Below are 18,586 nucleotides of genomic sequence, written 5' to 3' on the forward strand. Positions count from 1 at the left end.
TTCTCCGTCTTCAAATGTGACCTGACTTTATGTTTTTTCTTACAGGGTTCTCATTTATTACTCCTCTTCTCCGCCATCACTCATGTATCATCTGTTATTTCTCTAGACTTCATTAGACTTGCAATTTTGACTTGGTTCTCCAATATATCAGTTAGTTTGTTTTACTTTTTGGCTCGTAATATTCACTATATGTTATATTAATTGTTTCATTGTTCTTTGTGCTATTTTACTTCTGCAGATTTCTTATCTTTTTGTTTTGACGTGTTGCCCCTCGTCTTCCGCTGGGTCCTTCCCGGATATACCGTCCGTGTCATGTGGCTTCACCCTTCCCCCTTGTTTCCTTGAATCTTCTTTATGTAAGTATGTTTCCTGTTCACAGGTTCTCTTCGTCTCTTCCTTGTTGCCTTTTCTCACTGTTCCTCCTTTCCTCTTTTCTCTTTTCCCTTCTTCTCCCCCTTTTCTTCTCCCCTCTACTTCCCCTGCTTTATTTTCTTTTTTCTTCTTCTTTCTTATTTGTTTGCTTGCAATTTCACACCCTTCGCTCATCGCTTTTTTCTCCTGTTGAATTTATTAATATTATTGTATTTGATTTTTTCCTCTTCCGCTTCCTTGTTGGTATATTCTCGAGTTTTCACTCTTTTACTAATTTTAGCCTTATAATTGCTTATTGCATTGTATGTTTACGGTTTAATCACCTTATTCATTATCAGTCACATTCAGAGTTACCACATGGAACATTAAGGGATTGAATAATCCGATTAAAAGGCAACAAGTGTTATCACATTTAGCTAGATCAAAAACTGATGTTGCTTTTCTTCAAGAAACCCACTTATCTGACGCTGAAGCATCTAAATTAAAGAAATGTTGGGTGGGTAATGTGTTTTCTTCCCCAGCTTTGGGTAAGAAGAATGGGGTTCTCATTCTTTCTCATAAGAAATTTAATGTATCAATTATTTCTCAAGAAACTGATTCTGAGTGTCGCTGGGTTATTGTTAACTTACTTATTGATAAAATACTGTTGGTTTTCTTTAATGTTTATGCTCCAGTTTCTGTCGATAATGTTTTTTGGCTACAAATCTCTGATAAGTTACTTTCATTTGATGATGATTATATTATCTTTGCCGGGGACTGTAATCAAATCTGTGATCCCATTTTGGACAGGAATTCCCCAGTCAAATTTGTGACCAATAACATGCACTCACAATTTACTTCTACCATTCATCGGAAATCTTTAGTTGATATTTGGAGATTGTGCCATCCTGACCTTCAGGAATACAGCTTTTTCTCTCCCCCACACAAATTCCAATCTCGTATTGACTATCTCTTTTATAGTAAATCTTTAACTCAACATGTCCTCCACTCTGAAATAGGGTCTATTTTAATTTCAGATCATGCCCCGGTCTTTGTTGATTTTGACCTAATACCTTATAAATCGTCCGCTGGGCGGTGGCGATTTAATAATTCATTGCTTGCAGATACTAATTTCTCTAGCCAATTCAGTTCCTTTGCTTCGGAGTTCTTCACTATTAATACAACTCACGACTCCCCCCCCTGCTATGATTTGGGATTCTTTCAAGGAAGCTGCAAGAGGCTTTATCATCAATTTTGTCTCTCAGAAGAAAAAAAGTTTTGAGAAACACTCGACTCAATTACTTGCCAATATTAAAAAACTAGAATATACTTATTATCACTCTTCTTCCGAATCGTCTTTAAAAGATCTTATCACTGCTAAGATCGCTTTTAATAAATTATCTACAGAAGCGGCCTCTTCTTATCTTTTGAAAAGTAGTACCCGTTATTATGGAGGTCAGAATAAAATGGGGAAATTACTGGCTAACTACCTAAAAACGCACCGAGATAGGACTCGGATAGACTCTCTCACTAATATTTTATCTCCTTCATCTTTCTGCCTTTTCTCCTCTCCTCCCAACTGCCGCAATGCACCTTTCCTTGCTGTGTCCCCGCACCTGCTAGTCCCCCACCACCTCCCCTCCAGAGAGTGCTCCCCTTTTCTCACCTCAGTGCCCTTGCTGTATAGCCCTCTCTCCTCATACTACTCTAGCTGGCGTGCCCCAGGCGCACTGAAAGTACCTGGATTGCACCCAGCACCATGGATGCCAGTCCGAGACCCATCCACCGCTACAACGCCAGCACCCTCCACACCCTGAACACCGGACACCACACCGCCTGCCGCCGGGCATCGCTGAATGATACCCAGGGCCCTTTCTCCTAGGGATACTGCTGATGCACCTTCGCCTGCCACTGCACACCAGCGCCACCCACCAAACAACTGACACATATTGGACCAGACTCTCTCAGCTGTATCCTACTCAACACTCACTCCCTCCATGAACAACTACTGGTCTCCGGCCCCCGACATACCCAAGACCTTCTCACCCCACACGCAACCGCCGCACCCAATAACACCAGACCCCATTAGACCCTGATCAGTTGGACTCCCCTCACCACTGACGTCACCCTCAAGATCATGAAGAGCATCTACTCAGGGTCACCCTCAGACCCCTGCCCGCACCACAGATCCAGCACCTCCATCCCCCCCGAACTCTGCTACACCATCAACTGCTCCATCAACTCCACCACGTTCCCAGAAGACTGGAAACATGCAGATATCAACCCCTTGCTGAAGAAACCCTTTGCTGACCTGAAGGACCTCAAGAACTTCAGAACCATCTCTCCGCTCCCCTTGTCGGCCAAGGTAATCAAGAAGGCAATCAACACCCAACTTTCCAAGTTCATTAAAGCAAACCATATCCTGGACCACTCTCAATCCGGCTTCAGAAGCAATAACAATACGGAGACGGCCCTCCTCGCTGCCGCAGATGACATCCACCCCCTTCTCGACATAGGCAAAACTGCAGCTGTCATCCTCCTGGACCTCTCGGCTGCCTTCGACACTGTCTCCCACCACACCCTTTGCACAAGACTCCACAACATCGCGAAAATGCCCTGGAATTGATCCAATCCTTCCTCACCAGCCGAACACAGACCATCAGGCTACCACTGTTTCACCCAGAAACCACAGAAATCAGCTGTGGAGTGCCTCAGGGCTCCACCCTGAGCCGGAATCTCTTCAATATCTACATGGCCCGCTCGCAGCCATTATCAGGAAGCATGAACTCAACATTTTCTCCAACGATGATGACATCCAGCTGATCCTCTCCCTCACCAATGAGCCCACAGTCGCTAAGAGCAACTTCCATGATGGGATGAAGGCCGTCGCCACCTGGATGAACAAAGATACACATCTACAATATGGTGGTTATGCTTAGTTCTGCACATCTGTCCCCAGTTTTCAGCAGTAGAAAAAGAAGCACAGTATGATATCTGTTCAGCTTGGTGGTGCTATTATGGTGCCAACACCCAGCCACCCTCATTGTAAATCCACTACACTACAATTTAGTGCAGAGTAATACGAATAACCACATAAGGCACCACAGCACACACGGTCCAATTAGTATATCTTAATCGTGTCTTTCTTGGTGTCCACGTGTGTTCGGCGTTCCTTTGGGATCACGACTGACAAAAGAATTGCAGACTTATCAAGGTCCTGCTACTAAACCTATCAATGTATTGTGACTCTCTTTAAATATACAAAGAAGTTTGGTAGTGGTAGCCAGTCAGGCCACTACAATAACCAAAACAAGTTTAAACCAAACTCAATAGGGCGTTACGATATGCCATGGGAGCGTCATCTTAGAACGCCTCTCGACCCCAAAGTGAGACTTCCACGTGTGGACCGCGTTCCTTTGGGGTCGTGATTGACAAAAGAATCGCAGACTTATCAAGGTCTTGCCACTTATATCAATGGATTGTGGCTCTCTTTAAATATATTAAGATGATTGGTAGTGGCAGCCAATGAGGCCACTACAATAGCCAAGACAAGGTAAAACTAACCTCATTAGGACAATAAGATATGCCATGGAAGCGTCGCCTTAGAACTCCTCTTTTCTGCTCACTCAAGCTTAATAGCAACTATAATTACTGTATTACTGAGACCATAACCAGCTTTGAAAAAGTCCAGGAGGATGAAACACGTGTCAGCTGCTGCCACCTGGATGAAGGACAGCTGCCTCAAGCTAAACTCAGAGAGACCGAAGAGCTCATCCTGGAGTCCACCCGCTCCACTTGGGACGACTACTGGTGGCCCGCAGATCTAGGACCTACCCCCACTGCATTATCTTGGACTCTTCACTCACCATGAACTGTCAGATCAACGCAGTCTCATCATCCTGCTTCCACACACTATGCCTGCTCCGAAAGATCTTCAAGTGGATCCCCACCAAGTCCAAAAAAACGGTCACCCACGCACTGATCAGCAGCAGACTCGACTACAGCAACGCACTCTATGCAGGCATCACCCAGAAACTCCTCAAGAAACTGCACGGAATCCAGAACACCTCTGGCAGACTCATCCTCAAAATCCCCCACCACAGCCACATCACCAGCCACCTGTGAGACCTCCACTGGCTCCCCGTCAACAAAAGAATCACCTTCAAGCTCCTCATACACGCCTACAAAGCCCTACACAACACAGCTTCTGCATACCTCAATCACTGCCTCTAGTTCCACGCACCCACCAGAGACCTCTGCTCTGCCCAACTGACCTGGCCACCATCCCACAAATCTGCAAGACCATGGCCAGGAGATGATCCTTCTCCTACCTCTCAGCAAAGACCTGGAGTACACTGCCTCTCCCATTAATCAATCACCGTCACTGGCCCCATTCAGAAAGGACCTCAAGACCGGGCTCTTCAACTGAACCACTGTGCCTCACGACAGATCTGCAGTCCCACACCCCACTCCAGTGCCTTGAGACCGTTATGGGTGAGTAGTCGTGCTTTATAAGCCACTTCATTGATTTTATTGAGGAAGCTCCTGATTCACGTCTGGTGACAGCGAAAAAAGGAACTGATATTAGAGCTCAGGAGTGGTGATTATATAGGCTCCGCACATAATTTCCATAGTGGAACGGTGTTAGTGTGGAGCCGCATGGTGCCTCCTACCGGCGCTCAAAGGTACTGCTGAAAGGTTTTCAGTTCTAGTCTGATGCCTGGCGAGTATCCAAAAGGGGAAGATTCTTCACATGGTGTAAAACACAACAAAGCATGCAGGACTGTGAGGTAGTATATAGCAAAGATCAGTTAAAGGTGCACAACGGCACTGACCTGGGCAGTGGGCCCTATGCATGGAAAATCCTACACTACAGAAATATACATCTGATTTAATTTCACATTGTGTATATACTCAACTCAGTGTGTCAGAGTCGTAGCGTGTGGGCAATCAGCATAGTCAAACCTGCTCCAGCTACAGAAGTCCAATGCCTAATGTTTTCACCAAAATGTGACCTCTTATAGGCATATCTTTTTTCATGTGTGCATGTGCATATGAAAAAAATGCTGCAGTAATGGCAAACGATTCTTACCCATCAATACACCATTTCCCCTACATCCACACAAATTTTGCATTTGTTTCCTCCCCAGCACCTACCCTAAAAATGTGCATAATCCTATCGTCCACAGAATTAAATCTCCAACTGAGCTGATGGTACAAATATTTCTTCCATGCATGTGTGTTTATCCCAAAACTTGCCAGTGAACTTATTTTGGCAGATGTGCCCTCATTGAAGTACGAGATTTGCTTGCATGGAGCAGTTTGCCACATTGTTGAAATGTTTTCTGAGAAATTTACATTTTGTAAATCAATTTTGTGAATTTACACTCTAAAGTCATGGTATTTGAGCACATAACCTGAACACTGACTAGTAACTCTCGCCCAGATGTACAAACCCTATCCATCAGGTTTGTGTTACTTTTTCAACGCAATCCGGCAGCAAAAAAGTGGAGTGGTGCTATTTACAATCCAACACAAATGTTGATTTGTGTTGGATTGTAACAAAAAGTGATGTTAAGCTGTACAATAAGTGCTTAATTTGTGCCAGTGCTTTCCGGTGATTAGCACCGGCACTTATCTATCAGGGCGGGGTCTACACCACTTGTCTGCACTTCTATGGCAAACTAAATATAATCACCTCATTCACTGCAGGCGCACCTGGCGAAGACAGTATTGTTCACCTCACAGTCCTCACTGCTGGCTCAGGCAGGGCTAGCTACAATATTTCTTCACTCACCGCGCAGTCACTGAGGTCGAGACTGGGTCTCATAATTTAATTTGTTCAATCAACAGTCAGCAGACATGCGCAATGAACTAGGGCGCACTTTGAATTTGTGTTTGATTCGGACGTGCACGGCCGCTGTGGTGGTGTGTGCAACCCGGCCAGACCCCCTGCACTGCAGTCCTCTCACTTCTGGTGCAGTTGTGAATGCAGATGGAGGCCTCAGGGTCTGCGGCCGCAGTGCTGCTCAGATCGGACGGTGCCGGGAGTTCTTGCAGCTGGCCGAGTAAGTGTAAGTCTCTATTAATGGTTTGCTAAGTAGACCGTGCCACCAGTCTCCGCTTTTCCAGGCCATCTGTAATGCAACTGGTGCGCGTGTAAAGCGCTCTGATACCTTCTGGTCAAGTTTGCGCTCTACACTGCAAAAGAAATGAATAGTAGAAGATTGCCTAACAGATCCCCACCAACTATATAAACAGGAAGGGAAACCAACTAATGTAAGAAATCATTGTCGAGTTTCATCAACCGTTGAGTATTGGCATAACATGAGACACCGGTTCCCCACAGTGTTGTTGATGGCACTTTTGGCTGGTTCTCTGCAGCGCGGATCCGTGACATTGCCCTCCCACCCACTTAGGGGCAGATTTACAAGCCCCTTGCGCCTCATTTACGCCGCCGTTGCGTCACTTTTGTGACGCAGCGGCGGCGCAAATCCTGCGCCATGGTGCGGGGTACTTACAACGTGACGCATCTGGGAGATGCGTCACGTTGTAAAGCCCTGCACCAGAAGTAGGCGTTCCTGCGCAGGGGGGGGGGGCGTTCTGTCGCAGGAACGCCTCCTAAAAGTCTACAAGATTTCACTCAGTCACTTTTAGGCCCATGCTGCGTCAAAACCCTGCGCCTGCCTGAAGCATGCGTAAGGATTGACGCAGCATTCACAAGATGGGGCCCCCCAGAGCATTGCTGGGGCTGTGTCGCGCTTGCGACGAAACTCCAGCAATGCGCCACTTTTACGGCACAGATGCGTCACGCATCTGTGCCGTTTTTGCTCCATGGTGCGCCGCATTGTAAATGCGGCGCATCTATGGTGGCGGAGCTGTGGCGCACAATAACTGGCGCATCCCTACTGATATGCAGGGATGCGCCAGTTATTGTAAATATACCCCCATGTGGTTTTATTTTCCAATGATGCTTTCCAGTGCAGTATCTTGAAGTGCCAGTGTAATTCTCCTGAAAGCCAGCATAATCCCCAATAGCGAAAAGTTGCACACTTGCATTCCGTGGCTGAGTGTTGCCGGCCGTTAAAAGAGGTGTTCCAGGAGGCTCCTTCCCCTACGGCCTCCTAGAGTAAGAAAATCGCGAGGTGCTGCTTTGCCTAAAAACTGCATGATTTTTGGTTGAGCAAGCTGAGGTAGTTTGGGAGCGTAGCAGCGGGGACAAAGTGATGCTAGGCAGGTGGGGAGAGGGCTGTGGAGTGTACTGCTGGACGGAACTTCCTAGTACAGGCACCAATTTAAAACTCCTGAAGAGTTGCTGTCTCAATCTCGTTTCAGATCTCCGTTTTTAATATGCAACTGAAATAAGCAAAACTAGATCGCTGTTCTGATAAGGACTGTTCTATCTCTAGGCCTATGCTCAGACTGTTAGCTGGTCTGCTCTGACGCCACAGTCACGGGCCCCTCACTGCCTGAGGGCCCAGACATCCTCACCGTGCACCTGGTGGGTGGGGAGGCTTTCCACCCCGTATTTTACACAACTCATACTGTTATTCTGTACACCACTGTGGACATCCCATGTACACGATAGCAGCATCAGTAAGTACCCCCAAAACACATTACCTCCTTTACAGAGTTTTCAGGTAGAGAAAAATGCTCACCTTGGTAAATATGTCAGTCTAATTGTCCAAGGTGCAAACGCGTTGCTTCCACCGTCCTTTGGGAGTGTAAGTCTCATGCTCACTGTGAGGAATAGGTCTGAATGTTCTGTCCATTTTTGCCTCTGCCACCACCCCATCATATGTCTGTGTGCACTGTCTTCCAGTCCAATTATCGAATTTGTCCATTTCAATAGGTACGAAAAGTACAAGGCAAAAGTGACACAAGCAAGTACACTCTAGTGGTACTACACCTGTGAAAGCTATGCAGATGTGGAGAGAAAAAGGATGAAAGGGACACACATGACTAACAAGTTGAACTTAACTGGAGTGATTGAGACACCCAGAAGACCCCTACCATTTCTACAGCCCTCAGCAATGTTTAATGCAGAGTCTCACTGTTTCATAATTTCTCAATATTATTTACAACAAAATAATTGTTTTTACTAATTTATCTTAAACTGCTAACAACCATTGAGAACGCCAATAGCCCTGGCTGGTTATAGAGATATGCCAGTTGTCAAGCTCAGAGACAAACCAAAATACTGGCCGGACAGCACTCTATGGAAATCATAGAGGTTTTGTTTGTGTTTAAACCATAAGCTTAATAACGTAGGCCAAGCATGCCCCTTTTAGAGACCACCCCACACACTTTTTTCATCCCACTTTAAGCCCCGATGTCAAGATCTTCCATTTCTGGTGCTTTGCAGCAGTTTTAAGATTTTCTTAGTTTCTCGTTGTTCAAATAGCTGTAATTTCTGATATTTAGATGTTTCCCTCATCTTTTTTTGCTTGATTTTGCTCACAAGAAAGTGTCACTCATAATTGTTTAAATGTCACTCATAATTACACTGAAATTATGAAAATGTCACACATAAGCAATCTGAAACCTTGGCAGTTATGCCTCAGTAAAGAGTGTTGAGAAACAATATAAATCCAGCCATCTCCATGCGGATTTGCCTTAGGCGGTGACCCTCAGCTCAGTGTTGCTGGTGGGCGGGTTTTGGTTCTGCGGGGGGTAATAGCTGCGGTGGCGTGCGTAGGTGTTTTTCAAAACGCCACCCACTGCACGTCACTGTGATCAGCAGTTCAGCACGACATCGAGAGGGCAGCAGCAGCAGGCCTAATAATAAAGGCAGAGAGTGCCGGTGCCGCCTACCGATTACCGAGTAAGTAGCCAAACCAACGCTGCTTTTTTCTTGAGCGTGGTATGAATGAAGTGTGAACTGAGGCCCGAGCAATCATCTCTCCGACGCCGGGCAGCTCCCATTTGTGTATTTTATTTTATTACATTATAGTGTATGTTTTATTACTCTGTTGTGCTAACATGCCTTGCAGATCTGTGTGGACACTCGTTGGGACCTAATTCATTCTTAGTACTACACTAAGAAAGACAAGTTATATTGTGGTGGCTGTAGAACATGCATATTATTGATACATGCTTGAGTACCCCCGTGAGTTATGAATGGCTTCCTCTGCAAGGACACAGTGATTGTAACACAAGACAGAGGTTTGCTTTCTGTATTCTTCAGCCTGATGGACCTGGAAATCTGCGAGTAGCCTCACCCTTACAGGGTCCTGTAAGACATACCCATTCTCATCCTACAGGCATGGAGGTCTACTGCTGAACAAAGTACTGACCTAACCAGTGAAGCTGATGGAGAGGCAAGGGTGAGAATCTGCCCAGTGGTATCTCACCCTGTTCAGGATGTCTTGCACGTGCCTGTCCTACAGCTCATTCTTCTAACCAGAGGGCTAACACTGGGAGCTCTCCTTCAGCAAGAGAAGAGAGTCCTCAGATTGTAAGGGCTGTGGCTCTCTAATACACTTCTTTATGACCATTTGTGGCTTGCTCTCCAGTGTAGGTAGCAACCAATAGATTTCACAAGTATCAAATGCTAACTCTTTTAATCATTCCTTTACATTCCCCAACCTAGTTCAGTACTGCCCTACAGTTATGTGCAGTATGGATCTGCTCCCTAGCTTGGTCGAACTAAAAAAAAATGAAAAGCCAGATTTATCATATTTCCATTCAACCCAACACAGCAAGACACCGTGCTGCGCTCCATGAAAGGGCGAAGACAGGAATGCGCCATATTTAACATTATATAGCGCATTTCTGTGCTCTCCTTGTGCTGGTGCACAATGTGCTGTCTCACACCAATGCAGGCACCCTTGTGCTGTGGGTGCAAGGGTACCTGCGTTGCCAGCAGGAGTGTTTTGTGCAGGAAAGGACACCTTCCTGAAGAACAACGATCCTCAAAGGCAATTTCCTCTTTTGCACTGTGCTGCAGAAGGAAAATGAGGCGAAATAAAGATATTTCTTCTTGTTGTGCTTCCCTGGGAAAGGTCTAGCTTTTTGACACATTCCCAGGCTTACTTGTCTTGGTAAATCTGGGAATGTGCCAACATCCATGGGTGGATGCATGAGTACACCCAGGCTCCACTCATGAAACGCCTTCGCAGGGCAAAGTGATGTAAGGCAGCAACTTGCGCTGCCTTTTGTTACTCCAGATTTGCCAAGTACTGCAGGGCCATGCAGGGTGGCCTTACGTTGCATCGAAAATCTGACTTAGGGTTTGCGTTTTCCCTTGTGCCACCCTATATGACACAAAGGCAATGCAGTCCCTTGATAAATCTAGCCCTAAGTACAACTTTTGCATTTTGCCATCTGTTCAAACAATCAGCATTCAACTTTCATGGAGAGATAGATGCAGGATGTCACAGGTCAGTGTGAGTACCTTCTTCAGTTTTGTTTGCATTCAGACACGAAGAGTCCTACTTTTATGATGGGGAAAAAACGAAATCTACCAAAACTTATAAGAGTCGGATAGCTGCCTTTGTATTTCCTGGAATGAGTAATTCCATTGAAAATATATGCTGAGATTTACAGCTTATTCTGCAGGCTTTCTGATCTGTAGTGTAGCCAATCGTTCAGTATGACAGACACAATGGGCAGGTATGGCAGGTTCAACCACAGCCGACACCCCTATGAAAGAACCGAGAACAATGTCAGAAGTGATTGAGCAATGACAGCAGGGAATCACCGAAGATAATTACTCCATTGAGTAATCTAGGAAATGTTCTGGGCGTGGGGATTAATGCTAAGGCATAGTAGGTAAAAATTACCTCTGTGCTTTTATATCTCTTGCCTGGCAGCTGACGTCAGAGGATACATCTAGATTTTTAAACTTGACAGCAGCTTCTTCAGAGCAGCCTGTGAAGATCCAGGGCTCAGAAGTACCTTCCCTGTGGCTCAGGCAGGAGTCGCTCTCACATCATTGTCATCCAACTCCCTGGGGGTCCAGATGTAGTGGAGGCCACAACCCAGCCTGGAGAAGCAGCGGATGAAGGAGGCAATGAAACGTCATTGAGGGGAAGCCAGAGAACTGGTCAGAGTACAAGCGAGAAAGGTACTGCACGGTTTTGGGTGGCAGCTATGCTGTTGTCCATTATCTCTTATTTTGACTGGCAATCTATGTATATTCTGTGAGTGTCCGTGTTTTTTGTCTCTGTGTGTTTTTCTGTATGTGTGTGCGTGTGCATTTCTTTGTGTGTGTATACATGACCATGCCTGTGTGACTGTGTATGAGAGACACAGAGATAGAGACCTCACATATTCCAATGGGAAAGGAAGGATTTGTGTTAATGTGTGAGTAGTCAATCTTGCCTGCTTCAGTTTGTGTTAGGGAGTTTTGCATTTCTCTCTCCGGCTCAGTATTATCTTTTCATATGTGTGAATACACCCCTAGGCATAGCTTCGAGGGGGGGGGGGGGGTATTTGAGGTGTTACAGCCCCCTAATAAATGTATTTTCTGATAAACAGTTAGATGCAGGTGCTTTCAGTTGGGTATGGGGAGGAGTCTGTCGGATTTCAGAAAATTCAGGAATTTTTGCACATACACACACACTTTCTCCCTCTCTGTTTTGAAAGTCCTCAAAAATATTGGTTATTTTACAAAATATTGTGTTTTCTCTCTTAGTACTCTTACCATTCCACATTCCTCTCCACTTCCACTGCCCTGCAGGCCCCTCTCATACACCCAGTGAGTGCCTGGGGCCGGGTGTTTTGTCTCACAATCTTTGTAGGTGTGCATATACAGCTGTTACTAAAGAGGGCTGAGAAATTTAGGAGGTTGTTTTCTTTTATGTTACGGAATGTCTTTGTGAAACACGGGTACACCGGGTTTGTTCCGGGTTGCTTTCCCATTATTGTAACCGAGAACCTGTCCCTTTGTGGTCCTGAACTAAGATGAATCTCAATTTAAATACATGAATGTTTTCAAAAAGAGCTGTTTTTGTTTCTTTGACCATAGCAAGAAAAGTCCTGAGGACTTGAGGCAGAGCCTTTAAGGGAAATAGGAACTACACTACACTCCTCAGTGTGAGTGGTGGCATTTCGCTCATACGCATGTGGGCATCCGCCATAAAAGAAGCTCCTTTAAATTCCAGAGGTTGTGGGACAAGTGCGTTCTCTTATTTTAATTCCTTATTTTTAACAATATTAAACACTGTTTTAACATTTATTTTCTGTTTATGCAGGCCTTGCACCCCCCCTCCACACACCTCTATTAGGCCACTCAGGCACAAATGGCTACCAGAAAACACTCACAGGCAGCCAGGGTTTGCCTATTCTTAACTTTCTCTCCGTCTTATCATCTGAAGGGTATGGCTGTGGCGCAATAGTAGTGTGTGTGTTGCTCTCTTATAAGATCCTAAAGTTGCTTTGAATTAATTTTTTCTTAAATATTAATAAATGCCCTTCACTAAATTTATTAGCCTTGCACCAATGGTGTTTTTTAAATATGGTTGTGCTTTACGCATACTATGTTTGCATACTTCTGTTTTATGGTCTGGTGAGTCAGTTTTTACTGTTGATTTCCCTGATAGTAAAACAAATATTACCTGCAACAATCTCAAATCAATTCAATCATCCATACCTTGCAAAACACTTAAACTGCATGGACCACTTATGACGGAGGCCCCACAGTCATGAGGAGACCTGCGTACTGCAGTTGCACATTGCAGGGCCCCTGCCACGAGTGCGACCCCCTCTCACCCCCCGCCACAACTGCGTGGCCTCCCACATGAGTGCGGGACCCTTTGTGAATAGGAACCTGTGTCTTTACAAGTTCAAAATTGCTCTGATTTGCAAACATGGGCCACTTTTTTAGCTATGTTGTCTTCCATTACAACAACATCACTCTCTTCAACAATTGTCAAGGAAAGCCCATGTAAATAATAGTAAGACGCCCTCTACGACTTAATAGCGCAAACTTATGTTGCTATCAGAAATTGTGGGGCCTACTTATGTAAATGTAAAGCAGCATAGCAAGTCCCCTTGCTGTGCTGCATTACACGGAAAGGGCAGGAATGTGCCTTATTAATTACTGTATGGCGCATTCCTGTCCTTTCCCAGCACTGGCGCACAATGGGCTACCTAGAGGCCAATGCAGGCACCCTTGCACCATGGGGCAAGGATGCCTGCATTGCATGCAGGATTGTTTTTGTGCAGAAAGGGGCACCTTCCTGCACAAAAACAATCCTGAGCTGCATATTCCTGTTTGTATGTGTGGTACAGAATGCAGCGCACATATAAACTGGAAGAAACAAGGAGAAATATCAATATTTCTCCTTGCTAAGCCTCCCCTGAGAAGGAGGATCTTATTGGAGCTTTTCCACTTCTACCACAAGCAGTAAATTTGGGAGTGAGACAAAATACATGCGAGTTGAGTGGGAATACTCATGCAACACCGTTGGAATGCCTTCCTAGGGCAAAGCAACCTATGTATCAACCTACGCAAAGTGGCTTTGCATCGCTTGATAAATTGCATTTTAGGGTGTGCCTCGTGCAGGCAAATGCAAAGCAAACCCTTGATCAATAGGACCCTCTGCTTTTAATAGCCTTACAATCAAACAAGAAGTCCTCGTACTGTCTCCAGTTTTGAAACATGTCCAAAAGAACAGAAAGGATCCTTGGACCACTGAATAGTCAATTCTGTTTTATTACAAGCGCGGAGGAATGGCTGGGGATCATTTTCTAAAATGCTGTGACTGTATTTAAACTAACAATTCATTCGGTAATTTGGGGAGCTAGCAAGCCCCTAACAATTTAAAGGTTGTCACAAATATGTCTGTGGATATTTCCTGTCAGTACAGTTGCACAGTTGCATTATTTTGTTTAATAAACTACATATCAATGAAGTCGTTCAGCCCATGTGATTTCTTTGACTATTCACCTCCTTCGGTACATCATCTGCAACAATTGGGCAGCAATCGAATATTTATAGAGAATTGATGCTGCAAGGCTGTCTATTCTTACAGGGTGTCGCCAGGTTTGAGAACAGTTCTGACTTACTTGGCATCTTAAAGAAATGGTTGAAGTTATTTGAGGATTCTATGCTTTGTGCATTCATCATTCTACCAAAAAGCAGCACTATAAAACCTTAGAACATACAGTTTGATAATGCTGAATTCCAATTTCCTCTTCTGTGCAATTTGTTATTGACATTTGTTACCTTGTAACTTTTGGCATTAGAGAGAGGATGTTCATGGATCATTGGCTTAGAGACGCAGATACGTTCATAGGTATTTATATGTGCTGCTGGCAGTGTGATAATGCACTTCTTCTCAGCTAGGTACATTTGGCCAGCTATATCAAGAATGTGTGCCTCCACAAATCCACGGCAAGCAGTGCAAAAATCTTGAAATGTTTTTTATTTTCCAGTGCTGAACATTTCTTTGGTCTGTATAAGTACCCTTTGTTAGTGCTTTGTGTGGCTTTATACTATTTTGCAGCAATGGAGTGTTACATGGAAGGTACTTGGGCATTCCAGAGGAAGTGCCTATGTTTTTTGATGAAAATCTACAAATATTTTCAGACCATGCTTTGAGTAATAAAGAACGCAAGCCCAAATTTGGTGAAATATATTTATTTCTCCAAACAGTCCACGGAGTGCATGTGTACTGCACTTCACAACACACATGTAATACGTGAAATGCTTTAGAAAATGTGTCGGCATAGTTTTGGACTCTAAGGGGTATATTCACAAGAACGTGTGCTAAACATCACCAAAAAGTGTTAACGCAACTTTACACATCGCAGCCTGTCGCAGGAAAATAACCTGGTGTCGACGTGGAATTCACAACAAGGCAGTACCATGCGATAGTCTGCCGAAACCGCGGAAAATGTCCGCGATACAACCACCTCAATGGAGATAAAAACACAAACCACAACACAAAAACACCTGTGATGGGCCAAAGCACGATAAGAAAACAGTGACAACAAGCGCGAGGGCAGCAATGCTCACGCGTAATGCGTGAAAAAGCACAAGAACAGCATACGGAAAATACCACAGAAAAAAATACATCAACAGCGGAGTACCACGGATGCACCCTGACCGACTGCAGAGGACTACATGTACACCACAACATCAAAGCACCGTGGAAGAACAGAACCGACAGATGATTGCCATGGACAGCCACAATGTGACGTACTCATGAGTAGTAAGTGTCAATTATGGAGTTCCTATGGGCCATTCCTGCCACAGCTGCAGTGGGTTGTGGGCCACCTGCCCCATCACCACCATCATTGTCCAGTACCTCTGCAACTGGGATCCATGGGGCATTGGTGCGAACACAGATGTTGTGCAACACACAACATGCATCGATCATCTTGCACACGATGTCTGGGCTGCTCAGAAGCTTTCCACCTGTGCCATCCAGGCACCTGAAACGTGACTTCAACACGACAAATGTGCGTTCAACGATGCCCCTGTGTGTATGTGGGCCGCATTGTACTGCCTCTGGGCGGGTGTGTCCGGAACTCGGAGGAGTGTTATTATCCAAGGGCAGAGTGCATATCCTTGATCACCTGTGACAGTGCAGGGAGAAAAGAGTCAATACTTGGTTCGGCAGGATGTGATGGCAGGCCCACTAATACAGTGATGCCTGTGCTGGCTGTGTGTGGGGTGAGTGTAAGCCAGCCCTCAGTAAATAGCTGGTGCTGGAAACAACTCCAACAGTCATCAGGCACTTAGAAATGCAATGTCAGTACAACAAGGGGGACTGACTCGAGTCGCACAGGGCCAGTGGCCCCAGATGCATAGCGGCCGACACGGGCCCACCGCCATGGGACGCTGATCTGCGGGAGACTGTGGTAGGGTCAGGAAGGCAGAGCAGGGCCTCGCATGTGTCATAGGTGCCTTTCAGAAAGTGTCACGGGTGAGAATGGGAGGCCTGCCCCCAGGGCATGATGCAGAGGGTACATGTCAGCTGTGTCCTGCAACATTGCGGATATGAATGCCACAGACACAGGCCAGACACCAAGTCTATACCTGCCCGTTGCTGATGACAACCCTCAGGCCACAGGCTCAGACACCAACGATGTTCTGCCGGAGGATGACGGTCACTCATGGAGCACAGGGTTAGTGGCTCTACGTGTCGCAGGCCTGCGATATGGAATTATGCCTCACAGATTGAAGGGAGTCTGGTGCTGTGGCCGCTGCTACGGACTTGGGGTCACTGCCATTCAGGACTCAGGACACTGTTCCACATGTGGGACCTACTGGGCCGAGGAGGACGCCGGTGGAGCATAACAATACGTAAGGAGTGATGTGGACCAGCGTTGGGGGGGGGCAGCGATGGTGCTGGGGAGGCTGCAGAGGTCACGGGACTGGGGCTTGGAGCTTGCACCAGCACGTGTTGGGCCCTCTTTGACACACAACGGTGTTGGCAGGTAAGCAGTGCGGCCCTGGTGCACTGGGGCGGGCAGGCCTGGTCTATGCATCAGCGTCTTGGGGTGCAGCAGGCGCACAGGTTCACAGGACCCGCAGCTCACGGCGTCAGCCTCATGGCAGGCTGCGTGGCGCCACACTGTCAGTAACGTTGGCCTTCCCGGGAGTGAACCACGCTCTGCGCAACGGGGTTTTTCAACATACCTCTGCGCAGCCCTGGCGTACTCGGGGCCAACCCACTATGCTCATGAACACCGGGGGGGACGCAGCGTGCAACACTTCCACTATCTGTCCCACTGCCTGGGGTGACATGGTTACGTCCACTGCTCACTACTCTCCAGTCACCAGCAGTTGTGGTCTGCATGGAAATATCAGTGGTGTGCATAGCCATGTCTGTCCTGCACATCCATGCCTCACTTCTTGTTGTGCACATTCCCACTCACGGGTCACTTGCATCCTCGCACATGGCTGCATTCCGCATCTCCACACGTTCAGATGTTGTGTGGCTGTGGGGCCATGAAATGTCTGTATTGGGAACAGGGGTAGCCCAGGATGACCATGGAGTGGTGTTTTCATGTCTGGTAGGTGGTCGTGTAGTTTGACATGTTGTATGTGGTTTGGTCACATGTGCATTCACTGAGTTGTGCGTTGTGTGGTGGTGGCTTTGGGGTGTATGATGTGTTGATTTGGCACTTATCAACAAGCAGTTCCGTTCCATATGTGCCATCCAGGAAGCCCTGGTTGATGATGGACTGTCGGAAGATGAAGGAATCATGCACACTGCCTGGGTAGTTGGCAACGACATTGGTGAAGAGTCCCCGGTGGTCCACTATTGCCTGCACATTGATGGAATGCTGATGCTTTCTGTTGCTGTAGTGGTGTGCAGTATCCGCAGGGGGCACAAGTGGGACATGTGTGCAGTCGATTGCCCCCAACACGGCCAGGAATCCGGCTATGGCGTAGAAGCCTTGCTTTGTCTCCAGCTGTTCCTGCGCTGTGTTGGGGGAAGTGAAGGTACTGGGGTATGAAGCTGAGGATGGCATCCAGGACAGGTGTGATGAACTTTGATAGGGCTGGCGGTGAGACCCCTCTGACTCTGGCAGTTGTTGGTTGGAAGGTACCAGAGGCCAACAGGTGCAGCACGGCCAGAAGCTTTGTCTGCGGAGGGATGTTGGTTCTCCGCTGTGTTGGGACCGTCAGCCAGTGGGTGATGTGGGTCATGATGCGGAGGATGGTTGCCCTTTTGAGCCTGTAGTGGGGAATGACTTCCTCTGGTGTTAGGTCTGTGAGAGTTGTTCATTTTCATTAGGTCCGCTGTCTTACTCTGCGCTGCCTCTGTGGTGGTCCGGGGGGAGGGGGTCCTGGTCCCAGGGGTGGTGGCGGTCCGGGGGTGTTGGGGTTAGGTGTTGTGGCCCTGTTGGGGCTCTGAGTTGCATGATGAGTAGCTCCATGGCGGCGTTTGTTCTTCAGGTGTGGCTGTGTGCGGAGCTCCGTTGCCTACTGCAGCTAGTCGTCCCTCTTTACACCTGCTTGAGGCAGGTGTTAAATACCAGCGGCTACCGCGGCTTATCACCTGTTTTTGGTTAGCTTCGCAGATCTGGCAGTTCGTTGTGAAAGTGGTGTTGTGGCTTTTTTGTGTGTTTTTGCACGGGAACGCCTACTCTGCATCTCATTAGGGTTAGTTGGTGGTGCCCAATTTTGGGGCAGTTATCGCGGGAATAGTGGCGATGTCTGCAGTTGGCACCCGCTTGTGAATGGGGTGTTACGTCTGTCTCCACTCTTAATGGCCAGGCCGATTGGCTTTGCCAAAGCTTTTTTAAGTTAATAACATCTTGTCCATAATTG

The 18,586-nt window shown here is 46.6% G+C and overlaps 1 protein-coding gene across 1 annotated transcript in view; it reads left to right on the forward strand.

Moving 5' to 3' along the window:
* The first annotated feature begins 11,231 nt into the window (after positions 1 to 11,231).
* LOC146854011 (proto-oncogene Mas-like) overlaps positions 11,232 to 18,586 on the forward strand; it is a 55,157-nt gene continuing 47,802 nt past the window's right edge. Inside the window, exon 1 of the mRNA XM_085651875.1 lies at positions 11,232 to 11,419. The gene's annotated coding sequence lies outside the window, so the exon portion shown is untranslated. The remainder of the gene's footprint in view (positions 11,420 to 18,586) is intronic.

The sequence above is a fragment of the Triturus cristatus genome, chromosome 4_1, assembly GCF_964204655.1.
Source record: "Triturus cristatus chromosome 4_1, aTriCri1.1, whole genome shotgun sequence".
NCBI classification, from domain to species: domain Eukaryota; kingdom Metazoa; phylum Chordata; class Amphibia; order Caudata; family Salamandridae; genus Triturus; species Triturus cristatus.